Source organism: Ailuropoda melanoleuca, chromosome 10 (assembly GCF_002007445.2).
Source record: "Ailuropoda melanoleuca isolate Jingjing chromosome 10, ASM200744v2, whole genome shotgun sequence".
In the NCBI taxonomy this organism is placed as follows: Eukaryota; Metazoa; Chordata; class Mammalia; order Carnivora; family Ursidae; genus Ailuropoda; species Ailuropoda melanoleuca.
Genome location: NC_048227.1, coordinates 27,359,115 through 27,371,061, shown reverse-complemented (window position 1 = coordinate 27,371,061; position 11,947 = coordinate 27,359,115). Strand labels below are relative to the sequence as shown.

Sequence of the window (11,947 nt, the reverse complement as noted above, 5' to 3'; positions counted from 1 at the left end):
AACAATTTAGGAAAAGTTATTTGATTACACTTGCAACTTCCCAATTTCCTTCCCAGCCATCCCTTTTTAGTAACTATTGTTTTGTTCCTTCCAATTTATCTTGGACTTCACGCTCTCCAGGAGGCTTTCTCCGACCATCCCTGCCAGGCATATAGTAGTATTCAGTAAAAAGTAATTTGTAATTTTTACTTTCCCCCCCATCCAGGTTCACAGTAAAGGTGCTAAGAAAGAGAATGTAAGACAGGAAGATAATTAAATATTTTTACTGAGGTAAGTTTTTTATGATTTAATTTTTTTTCTTAAAGAAACCTCTCCCCACCCCCCACTGTTGTGAAAATTCTTCTCCACAGCCTGCTTTCTTAAGATGTAAGAGGGAGATTGTTCTAGGAGTATTTTAAGTTCATGGAACCTGGGGTTCTTAAGGTGGATGCCAGGAACACAGGTTGTTTGAACAAGGTTATTTGGCTTTCTTTACTTCTTTGAATATAATCTTTAAATTCCCATGACTTCATTGTCTTCAAGTTTGGTACTGAGAAGGAGATCCAGCAGGTGGAAACCCAAAAGCTGCTTGGTGGTTATGTATACTTACAACTTTTGGTGAAAACTTTGTTTTTAAAACAGGGAACTGAAGGAATTTGAAGGCCCTTTTGGTGAGATAGCAACACTTCTTTCTTTAAGTGAAGATATGTTATATTTTCTTATTATAATAGAAAAATCTTCTATCAGTATAAAACAACATAATGACGCAAGTAAGCACCTAACTCCTGTCACACAGAAATGACTTCCATTTGTATTTTGGTGAACATACTTTGAGAAATGAATCTATGGATATGGAGGTATTCATATACAAATCATTAAATAAATTGGTTTACGCTACATAATGGTAGTCATTTAATGCAACAGTGTATTTTATGTATCTCTACACATGAATTGTAAAAGGTGTGTGTAACTATACATGGTTATTTTACTAGCTCTAGTATATTTCATTGTTTGGAGGCACCATGGTTTATTTAATCATTCCTCTGATAACCATTTAAATTGTTTCTAGTGGATAATGGTGTGTTGATTAACCCTGTACTCAAACCATTGTATACTCGTTCATTAATCTTCCTGGAAGTATGATTGCAGCGTCAAAGATGATGCACATTTTAAATGTTGTTGCATATAGTAAACTGCCCCCTGTAAAGACTATCAGTTTATCACCACCACCCCCTCAAAGGTCGATGAGAGTCCTGTTTTCCATACCCCTACCTACACTGAGTTTTGTTAATCTTAATCTTTGCCCATCCAGTAGGAGAAAAAAATGGTATCTTGGAGATAGCAAGGTTTTTGACTGAAATAAGCCTTTCATGTTTTCAAAGACCCCTTCCTTTTGATATTCTTACTTACATGAAAAATTTCTTTACTGAGAACATAACCTGTGATTCTCATGTGTAAGTGAGACATTCTCTTGGACTTTAGTATGATGAAAATGTTGAAATATGTTGAGTCCTTTGTTTTTAGTTCTGTTGCCCTGATTACCTCATTATAAATATTTTTAAATTATTGGAAACTAATTGTTTTGGATACCGAAGGTTTTCCTCTGTGGGGAGCAATACTTTTCTCTTTATTCATTTATAGTGGATCTTGAAGAAGCTTTAAAAACTAACTTATTAATGTCTTCCGAGCATGGTTCCCAATTACAGAATAGCATAGAGAATGGGATTCACAAACTCAGGTGACAATGAAATACTTATTGAGTTTGTCAGTTACATGAATATATATTTAAATGTAAAATGTGCATATCAATGTTGAGTCCCATCTGCCCCCAGAGTATTTTACCAGTTTCTGATATGAATGTGAACTCAAATTTTATGTTTGTTTTAGATTTTGTTTCATTCAAATAAGAGTTACTTAAGGTCTCCCACAAAACAGACACCAACTGTGTCATTGTCCTAGTGTTTGTTCTTTGACTTAATAAAAAGCCAACTAAAATTCATCTTTTTATCCTAAATATAAAATGCATCTTCTTTTTTTTTTAATGATTTTTTATTATATTATGTTAGTCACCATACAGTACATCCCCGGATTCCGATGCAAAGTTCGATGCCTTCATTAGTTGCGTACAACACCCAGTGCACCATGCAGTACGTGCCCCCCTTACCACCCATCACCAGTCTGTCCCATTCCCCCACCCCCCTCCCCTCTGAAGTCCTCAGTTTGTTTCTCATAGTCCACAGTCTCTCATGTTTCATTCCCCCCTCTGATCACCCCCCCTTCTTCATCCCCCTCTTCCCCTACCGACCATCCTAGTTTTTATGTTCCATAGATGAGAGAAATCATATGATAATTGTCTTTCTCTGCTTGACTTATTTCACTTAGCATTATCTCCTCCAGTGCCGTCCATGTTGCAGCAAATGTTGAGAATTCGTTCTTTCTGATAGCTGAGTAATATTCCATTGTATATATGGACCACAGCTTCTTAATCCAGTCATCTGTTGAAGGGCATCTCGGCTCCTTCCATGATTTGGCTATTGTGGACAATGCAGCTATGAACATTGGGGTGCATATGGCCCTTCTCTTTACTACGTCTGTATCTTTGGGGTAAACACCCAGTAGTGCAATGGCTGGGTCATAGGGTAGTTCAATTTTTAACTTTTTAAGGGACCTCCACACTGTTTTCCAGAGTGGCTGTACCAACTTGCATTCCCACCAACAATGTAGGAGGGATCCCCTTTCTCCACATCCTCTCCAACAATTGTTGTTTCTTGCCTTGTCTATCTTTGCCATTCTAACTGGCGTAAGGTGGTATCTCAGTGTGGTTTTGATTTGAATTTCCCTGATGGCTAATGATTTTGAACATTTTTTCATGTGTCTGTTAGCCATTTGTATGTCTTCATTGGAAAAGTGTCTGTTCATATCTTCTGCCCATTTTATGATTTGTTTATTTGTTTCTCGTGTATTGAGTTTGAGAAGTTCTTTGTAGATCTTGGATACCAGTCCTTTATCTGTGGTGTCCTTTGCAAATATATTCTCCCATTCCGTGGGCTGTCTCTTAGTTTTTTTGACTGTTTCCTTGGCTGTGCAGAAGCTCTTTATCCTGATAAAGTCCCATAAGTTCATTTTATCTTTTATTTCTCTTGCCTTTGGAGATGTGTCGTGAAAAAGGTTGCTCTGGCCGATGTCATAGAAGTTGTTGCCTATGTTCTCCTCTAGAATTTTGATGGATTCCTGTCTCACATTGAGGTCTTTCATCCATTTGGAGTTTATTTTTGTGTATGGTGTGAGAGAGTGGTCAAGTTTCATTCTTTTGCATGTAGCTGTCCAATTTTCCCAGCACCATTTATTGAAGAGACTGTCTTTTTTCCACCGGATGTTTTTTCCTGCTTTATCAAAGATTAGTTGCCCAAAGAGCCGAGGGTCCATTTCTGGGTTCTCTATTCTGTTCCATTGGTCCATCTGTCTGTTTTTGAAAATGCATCTTCTTATAATATAGATTGTGTTTCATGTGGGTGTTTTTCTTTTCATTGCAAGTGCACATTGCTGAGGCTGGGACTGAGTATGTGTTATTGACCAGCTTCCATCCAGTAACTAGTGTGACACCTGGCACGTACGTGGCAGACACATTGTTTTTGAAGGAATTAATGATTGGTGTTTATTGGTGTCGTTAAGTTAGAACTAAGATGTAAGTGAGACATGCCTTAAATTTTAAATAAGAAACTTAATTTCTTGGAGAAGAAAACTAGTATCTGTGACTCTTAAATGCACCTAAATCTAGACATACAAAATTGTGGTGACACTTGCTACCGTAACATTTTGTGACATTTTGTTTGGACTATTGATTCAAACTGTATCCCGTTTATTTTCAGAATCACATGTATTCCTGTGTTTTAAATCTGCTTTGTTTGTTTGTTTTTTATTGTTGCTATTAAGGGCAAAGTAAGTATCCGGGTAAGATACTAGATCTTAATTCAAGAATTCTAGGATATTTGGTGTCATATTTTTCAGTTATGTTATTTGAAGACAAGAATAAAGTAAATACCCCAAATTTTAAATTATAAATAGGAGAGAACTTGAGTTATATTTTAATTGTGTGGTTCAGCATTTATTAAAAATAGAAGTGGAGAAATAGATTGCCAGCCATTGAGAAGAATGTATAAATCTTTGTCCAGTATCCTGCCTTTTAAGCTTTTCTGACTCCTAAACTGGTTTTTCACAGCCAAAATAAACAGAGCACATGGAACAAGCACTTAATAGATTTAAGCAATGTTATAGACTTTTGTTTCAAACGTCTTGTTTCCACTGGAATATGGGATTCTAAAGAATGCATGAGCTAGTTTTAATTAGTATTTTAGCAGTGGTTATTTGCATGTAAAAAAGTTTAAATTGATTAAATAATCCCCTAGCAATTTTTATTTGTACTTTAATTTCCTTAGCAACCCCTTACTAAATAAATAGTCCCAAGTTAAATCTAGGCAGACCTGAAAGGAAATTATTGAGTCTTCTTCATTAGTGGGGTCTAAATTAATGAGATTTCCTGGACTTTTCCGTTGGATATTTTGTGGCTAATGGTATAACCTTTTATTTGTTTTCTAAAATAACCGAAGTTCTGGGTTCTTGAAACTCTTTTCTGTGGTAGTATAGGAATTTGCTTATATGGTAGCTTTCATTTCACTGATGAGTTAATTTCTTTAATCGCATGCTTTAAAACCCTAATTCTAAAAATACTCCTGAAAAGTGAGGAATTATTAGTAGTAGTTAAACCAAAGTCTTAATTAAAATTAAGACTTTATCCTTTATTTCTCCTCTTAGCTGCATTTGTAAAAATTGTTGTACTGTATTTAAACAGATTTTAAGACATTCTTATGTATGGGTTGGATTTTATGCATTTGTAATGATTTTTTCCTATTTTAGGCATAAACCTTAAAGTTTAGACTGGCAGTATAAGTGGTTATTTGATTGGAAAGTTGGAAAGAGGAGAAACTCTGTCTTCATATCCAGAATTTGTGGTGGTAGAATACTCAAATGAAATGGTTTCATGATCAGGGTGAGAGTATGGAATTGCAGGAGTAGAGGGACATTTTTAAGTGCTTATATGCGGCATAGATCCAGGCTGACTTCTGCAGGGTTGGTCCCTGAGTTGGTCCCTCACAAAGGCATTATTATTACCTCTGTGAGGTAAAGAGGGGTGGAGAGCGGTAGCTTTGGGCCTCAAGTTCCAAAGTGAGCATAGGGCTTGGGGAAACTCCCTAAGGAAATCTCCAGCCTCTGACCATTCCATCCTCCTTGAGAAATTTCTTCTTTGCTGACCCCGGAAGCTTTGCTTTGTGGTGGGCATGATAGAAATTTGTCTGGAGCTGGGCAGAGGGAGTCTGACTCTTGTCTGTTACTGCACTGGCCAGATACCCTCTTTAAATAGACTTCCAGCATGGGAGTATGGCTGATCACATCATAGCGGTGTGATGACAAATATGGGAGTTCCATGCAGACTTGGCCTTCGTGCCTGTTTGGTTTGTTCGGAAAGGAGACCCAGGTCATGGTGAGGCTTGTGTTTGTGTATGTTAAACCTAGTAAGTTTTGTTTTAAATAGATTTCAGTCTATTCTAATGTGACAAAGTTTTTCAGTCTGAATGTTCTAGGAGCCGTCATTCAAACATTAATTGCTGTCAGTGGGAAAGGATATCCTCCTACATCTTTTCTGGAGTGCTTGAAACCATCCCACTTCCTTTTTCTTTTACCTTAAGAACTGATTACTGACACTTGGGAATTATAATCAGATTGCATCAATCTTTACAGAAAGGTTACCAATTATTGCACTGAAAAATAGGCATTTCTCTCTAATAGTAAGTGTTTCTCTTGGTGTGTCTCTCTCAGTTCAGTACTTTTAAATACCTTTTAGGTGAATGAATGCTTAGTGTCATGCCCTGATTTAATACATTTAAAATAGACTTTATTGATGGCTTTCTTACTTTCAGTTCTATGGGAGGGGGTAATTTATTTAATATGAAACCTTCATAGGATCTTCTGGTTGTTTAGATGTCCTCAGGGTAGAGAAAGGATGGCTGATGTCAATTACTTATGCTGTAATATAAGCTCTAAAATGAGCATTTGCTGTGAAGAGTCGAGAACGGTGGCGATTTGCATCTTGAGCAGTTGGCATTCCCTCATTTTGTCCTTATAACACTCGGAGAATATATGTAATCACCCAGTTTTAGAGCATAAAATGCCTTCGTTAGGAAAGTTGTCCTTGGGCGTTCAGCTAGTATGTTAAAAAACAAACCTAAGCAATGACTTGAATTCCTATCTCTCTTGCTCCAAAGTCGGTGCTATCTTCTTACAAACACCAACAGAGAAAGGGGTCTCGGAGTTGTTAGAATGTTTCATTATTGTAGATACTTGAAACGTCCAACAGAGTGAGTCGAAGCTACTTTTATGACCACCGTCACCGTCATTCTCACCATCCTCTTTATTTCTAATGTTCTTCAGCATCGCTGATGAAGTGAGGAGCCTGCCAGGGTGTCTGGCTCACTGTGTTCAATACAACATAGGCTTGTTTAACTTAGCAGTGCTCGGAGATGAAAGGTTCATGACGGCCAAGTACAAACAGACCTTCTGTGGGATGTTAATTTCGTTACAGGAGGGAATGCTTGTTTTTCATTTTTTCATGAGTTAAAAAGGACTTTGACGTGTTTAAATCTGTGTAATCAAAGGGGAGCGAGCAGTGCTGCTAAACATTTTTTTTTTTTTTGGTTCAGTCTTCGGTTAATTCCATTTCATACCTGCCAGCGAATTGCAAATCGTGTGTTCTTTTGTTCTTTGCTCTTTTTACTTTGGATTGGATTTTATGGTTGGTCGCTGTGGGGATTTAGTGGTAGGAAAATAAATAATTTCCTCCTCTGAACAGATCGTGTGTCTTTACAACAGGTTATCCTGTAGCAGCCAGAGTGATACAGTAAGGCCCCGCATAGAGGTGTCACTATGTGATTTTGTGCAGTCACTTTTTTTTTTAAATAGCTCTATTGACGTATAATTCACATACTGTAAATTTCAGCTAGTACCTGTAAAGCACACAATTTAATGGACTTTAGTATCTTCAGAGCCGTGCACCGAACCTCCCTACCTAATTCCAGAACACTTTGATCACCCCAGAAAGAATGCCCATCCCCATTAACAGTCTCTCTTCATTCTTCCCTCCCTCCAGCCCCTGGCAACCACTAAGCTGCTTTCTGTCAGTGGATTTGTCTGTTTGGGATATGCCACCCGAATGGAGTCATGCAGCATGTGGCCTTCCGTGTCTGGCTTCTTTCACTTAGCATGTTTTGGAGGTTCATCTCTGCTGTAGCAGGCATCAAAGTTTCGTTCCTTTCTGTGGCTCAGTGATCGTCTCTTGCTGCATATGCCATATTTTGTTTATTTTTCCATTGATGGGCATTTGGGTGTTTTCCATGTTATCGGTATTATGAATAATATCACTGTGACCATTCATGTGCAGGTGTTTTGGGCAGACTTATCTTGGATGCAGACCTAAGGAGTAGAGTTGCTGGGTCTTATGGTAACTCTGCGTTTAACTTTTTTCCAAACTGTTTTCCAAAGTGGCTGTCCCATTTTACATTCTCATCAGTAATATTGAAGGATTCCAGTTTCTTCACATCCTGCCCAGTACTTGTTATTTTCTGTTGTTGTTGTTGTTTTCACAGTAGCCATCTGCATGTGAAGTGGTATCTTCTTGTGGCTCTGATTTGTATTGCCCTGATGACTCATGATGCTGAATGTCTTTTCATGTGCTTGTTGGCCACTTGTGTATCTTTTTTTAGAGAAATACCTATTCAAATTCTTTTTCCATTTAAAAAATGCGGTTGTCTTTTTAGTGTTGAATTGTAGGAGTTCTTTACATATTCTGGATACACACGTGCACATACCCATATCCTTATCAAAATACAGATTGTCCAGTTTTCCTCCCATCCTGTGGATTGTCTTTTCACTTTCTTGTTGTTCTTTGAGGCAAACAGTTTTAAATTTTGATTTAATCCAATTTTTTCCCTTTTGTTGCTTGTTTGGTCTTCTCTCTTAAGTTTTTTATAAGTTAAAAAATCATAACTTATTTCTAGGCATCTCCCATGTAAGAATTGGTGCAAAATGGTCAGCTGGTTAACTATACAGTGGGTTAGAGGCATTAAACATCTTTTGTGTTTTCAAGTATTCTCATCTAATTCAATATGAAGAAGACCTAGTTTCCTAACCTAACACCTAGTTGCCCTCCCTCCCCCTGCTTCTAATTAGAAAGTTCCTTTTCAGGCTTCTGCATAGCTCAGAATGCATGCATCATTCTGTGAACATTTATCAGTGTTTCATATGCACTGAGCACTTCACTGGGCTCAGGGAGCCAGAGGTGAGTGGAATGTGGCTCCATCCTCAAGGAACAAGAGCACAGATGCTATGTGAGGAGTGTGCACAGAGGACAGTGGAGGGATTTAGGAAGGAGGAAGGAGGACTCCTCTGGATCTGGGTGCGAGCATCTCATGGAGGAGGAGACTCTTGTGCTCCGTCCATAAAGAGGTTAGGTGAGCAGGACTGCTCTCTTCTTGCTACTTGCTGCTGTATATGCCCTGTGCCCTAACACCAGATATTGTATAGCAGCCATATTTAGGATTATTTATATCATAAAATGTAGATGTAGATGTGATTGCTTGATTCCTAGAAGTGAGCTTAAACAAAACCACTTGTCTTGAATTTCTTCAGGTTTCCAAAGTTTTCAGAATGGAAAATGTCCTCCTTACTAATTGGTTCAGCATGATGTGTGTGTGTCTTTGCCTGTCTAAGCTGAAGCCCATGTAATTCTGTGTAACCAGGGTGTAAAATATGAGGCAGGGAGTAACAGTTGCTTGGAAGATTGATTATAGAGAGTCGGGGATATCCTGTTGAGGAATTTAGATTTTGTCCATATCAAGGAGAACCACTGAATCATCCAGCATGGGGAGGGTGATATGGTCACTCCGGTGACTGTATTGGGGATGCTGGATGCAAGGAGCAGGATGGGGATAGAAGACCATTAAGTTGTTTAGTGGGTCTGGGTGGGAGTTAATGGGGCCCTGGACTAGGGCATTTGTAGTAGAATTTGGGTAGGTCACAGGCTGGAAAGCTTTAGGAGCTATTAGGAATCCTGGCTACAGGTAACAGAAACCCTGCTCAAACATTAAGTCACAAGGGAGATTAATTGGAAGGTTCCTGGAGAAGGTCCAAAAGGAATGAAATGCTGCAGAAACCAGGACAAGCTCAGGAGCCTGAAGGGTGGGAGTGGTACTCATTCTCAAGGGGACTCTTGCTCCTGTGTCTGCTGCCTCTAGTTTCCCCACAGGACGGGGGCTGTCTTCACACTCTTCGACTAAGAGGAAGAGAGAGCTTCTCCCTCCAGCTTTGGTTTTTAAAATTCCAGGGGCTCTCTTGGCCTTGGGAGTTATGCCTTCATTGGAAGGGATCTCTTTTGGAATTTTCTACCGCCACCACTTTGGGAGTTCCCAGAAGAAGCAGGGAAATGTCGTTTTGGATAGAGCCAGCCATGCCCATCGACTCTGGGAATACGGGTGGGACCCAGAGATTGAGGAGATCTGAGGAGGAAGGGAGGGTCAGGAATGCCTTCCAAGTTTGTGGCTTTGGTAGCCTGTGATGACACCATTTCCATCCAAGAATAAAGGCTCAGGGAGCAAGCCGACCAGAGTGCAGTGAGTAAACTGAGTTCAGTTTTAGAATAGCTTAGATTGGCACATAGGTCTAATCACAATTTTGTGTGTTATATATTTTTATGATTGTTTCTTTGGTTTGGCTTCCTTCACAATTAGAAGCCCCGTGAAAACAGGACTGTCTTCTTTGCTGTGAATCTCCAGATCATCCCATAATGTACTCGGCATATAGTAGGTATTCAGTAAATGTCTATACAAATGAATAAATTCAGGTGAATGTGTTCAGCAGGCAGCAGGACAGACAGTTTGGGTCTCAGAGGAGGACCAGAAATACAGATTTGGGTTTATCAGTGTAGGGCTAGATGGTAGACAAGCCTTGAGAGTTATCCTTATCAGCTAAGAGACTTTTAAAAGTTCAGATATTGTGTAGACCTGTAATTTTCATGTCCCTGTGATAAAACTGTACCCTTTTTTCCCTTTGCCCTGCCTAGTATTTAATGCCAGTAATTTCTACTGATAATCCTACCAATGATTTTTTTAAAATTCTGTGACAGATTAGAATTAGATTTGTGATAGGGAAGTAAAGGTGATAAAGACAGAGATTTTATTTCCTTTTAAGAATAACTGACTCATAGGATGAAACCTTGGATATGATTTCAGATCACTCCTGTAAACTCTCAAAAAAGATGTTTATAAAACACTTGGAACAATACAGATTGTACTAAGAAAATGTGCTTTGATCAACTCTGGAGATACAAAGCAGGGAGCTTAATAAATCAAGTCCTATTTGTGAATGGAAAGGACTGGAAGTTCACCTTAAAAGTAAGAATTCAGTTCACATGAAGACTTTAAATTTTATATTCTGGATAGCAGATGTTAACTTAGTTTCATCTTTTGTATAAAAAGAAAATGAATTGCAGATTTCAAATCTTGGCATCTTGAAATCTGACTCCTGATTCCTATCTCTTAATAACCATTGGAACACTGGTTTAAAAATGGAATTTGACTTTGGTTTTTTACCCTTTAATTTTGATATGAGTGTGCTTCCAGCTCTGTCTTCCTTCTATATTCAGGAAAACCACACCACTGGTAGCTTGAATATGCCTTAATTTTTATTATTTAAATATTAGAAACATAGTCATATTTATATAAAGTAGTAATACTGTGTTCACACTTGGGAGAGGTGGTTTGTTTTATTTTAATGCATAAATACAATTGTATTACTTTAGTAGGCTGAACACCCTCCTCTTCCCACTCCGCCATATGTCAAGATATTATATTAGCGTCTTTATTGCCTAGATTCTTCTTTCCACCCCCACCCCCCATAGTAGAGATGGGAGCATTTTTACTTACTTAATTTTCCACGGAAGAACTCTCGCTAAATTTGCCTGACAGTGACTGCAGGCCAGTGTCTTCTAGCAAGTTGTAATTTACTAGGGCATTTCTAAGAACTCAAACTGAGTAGCTTATAGCATCTCAGTTTTTAAAATTACTGTTTTGTTTGTGTGTGTGTGTGTATAATATAATTCAGATAATTTTCTTTTGGTTTATAGTTTAGTGCTTATTCTTTCAGGTAGATTTTCAACAAATACCTAATATGCTAAGACTTTGTATATTCTGAAATTTACCAAACCTGCTCAAAGACCGGAAAAGAATACATTTGGGATTTTAATGACAGTGAGATCCGTATTATGGGTTTGATTTCCTGCATAAGTTAAGTTATTAACTACATTGAAAATTATTAATTACATGGAAAAATCTTTGTCTTGTGACCCTAGGCCCTGACAGTTGTATCCCTTTTAAAATCAGTTTATAGGGCTGAAATAAAAGAATGTCGATTTCTGGAGGTACCCCTTATCAGCTCCTGGAAAAAATAGTTAAAATGCATGTGATAATAGTATAGCTTATTCTATATTCTGAAATAATTTTATTCTTTAAGAGGTAGTTAGCTTCATTCTTTACTGATTAATTCTTCAGAGGTAGCAGCGTTCAAAAGAGAGAAGTTCACAGCGTGGATGTCCCGCAGGGCGAAGGTGGCTCTTACGGACAGCAGGAAACATGGGGCACTGAAGGTAGAGGCCCGCATCCCCCTGCAGTTGATCTCTGGGCTGGTCAGGGTCCTTCCATTGTTGCCTCACCTAAAATGACAAGATCACTTTCCCATACACAGGATTTCCACTCATTTAATTTTGGATTTTCTGATGACCGATAATAAATATAATTCAAAAAGTAGCATTAAATAATGGGGGAAGGGGAAAATCTAAATATGTATTCCTACCTAGGTTTAGTCT

At 38.3% G+C, this 11,947-nt stretch overlaps 1 protein-coding gene across 4 annotated transcripts in view; it reads left to right on the top strand.

The window, feature by feature from the left end:
* The first annotated feature begins 205 nt into the window (after nucleotides 1-205).
* Nucleotides 206-11,947, top strand: part of MRTFB (myocardin related transcription factor B) — a 179,906-nt gene continuing 168,164 nt past the window's right edge. For all 4 annotated transcript variants that reach the window (XM_019798392.2, XM_019798389.2, XM_019798391.2 and 1 more), the window contains exon 1: nucleotides 206-270. The gene's annotated coding sequence lies outside the window, so the exon portion shown is untranslated. The remainder of the gene's footprint in view (nucleotides 271-11,947) is intronic.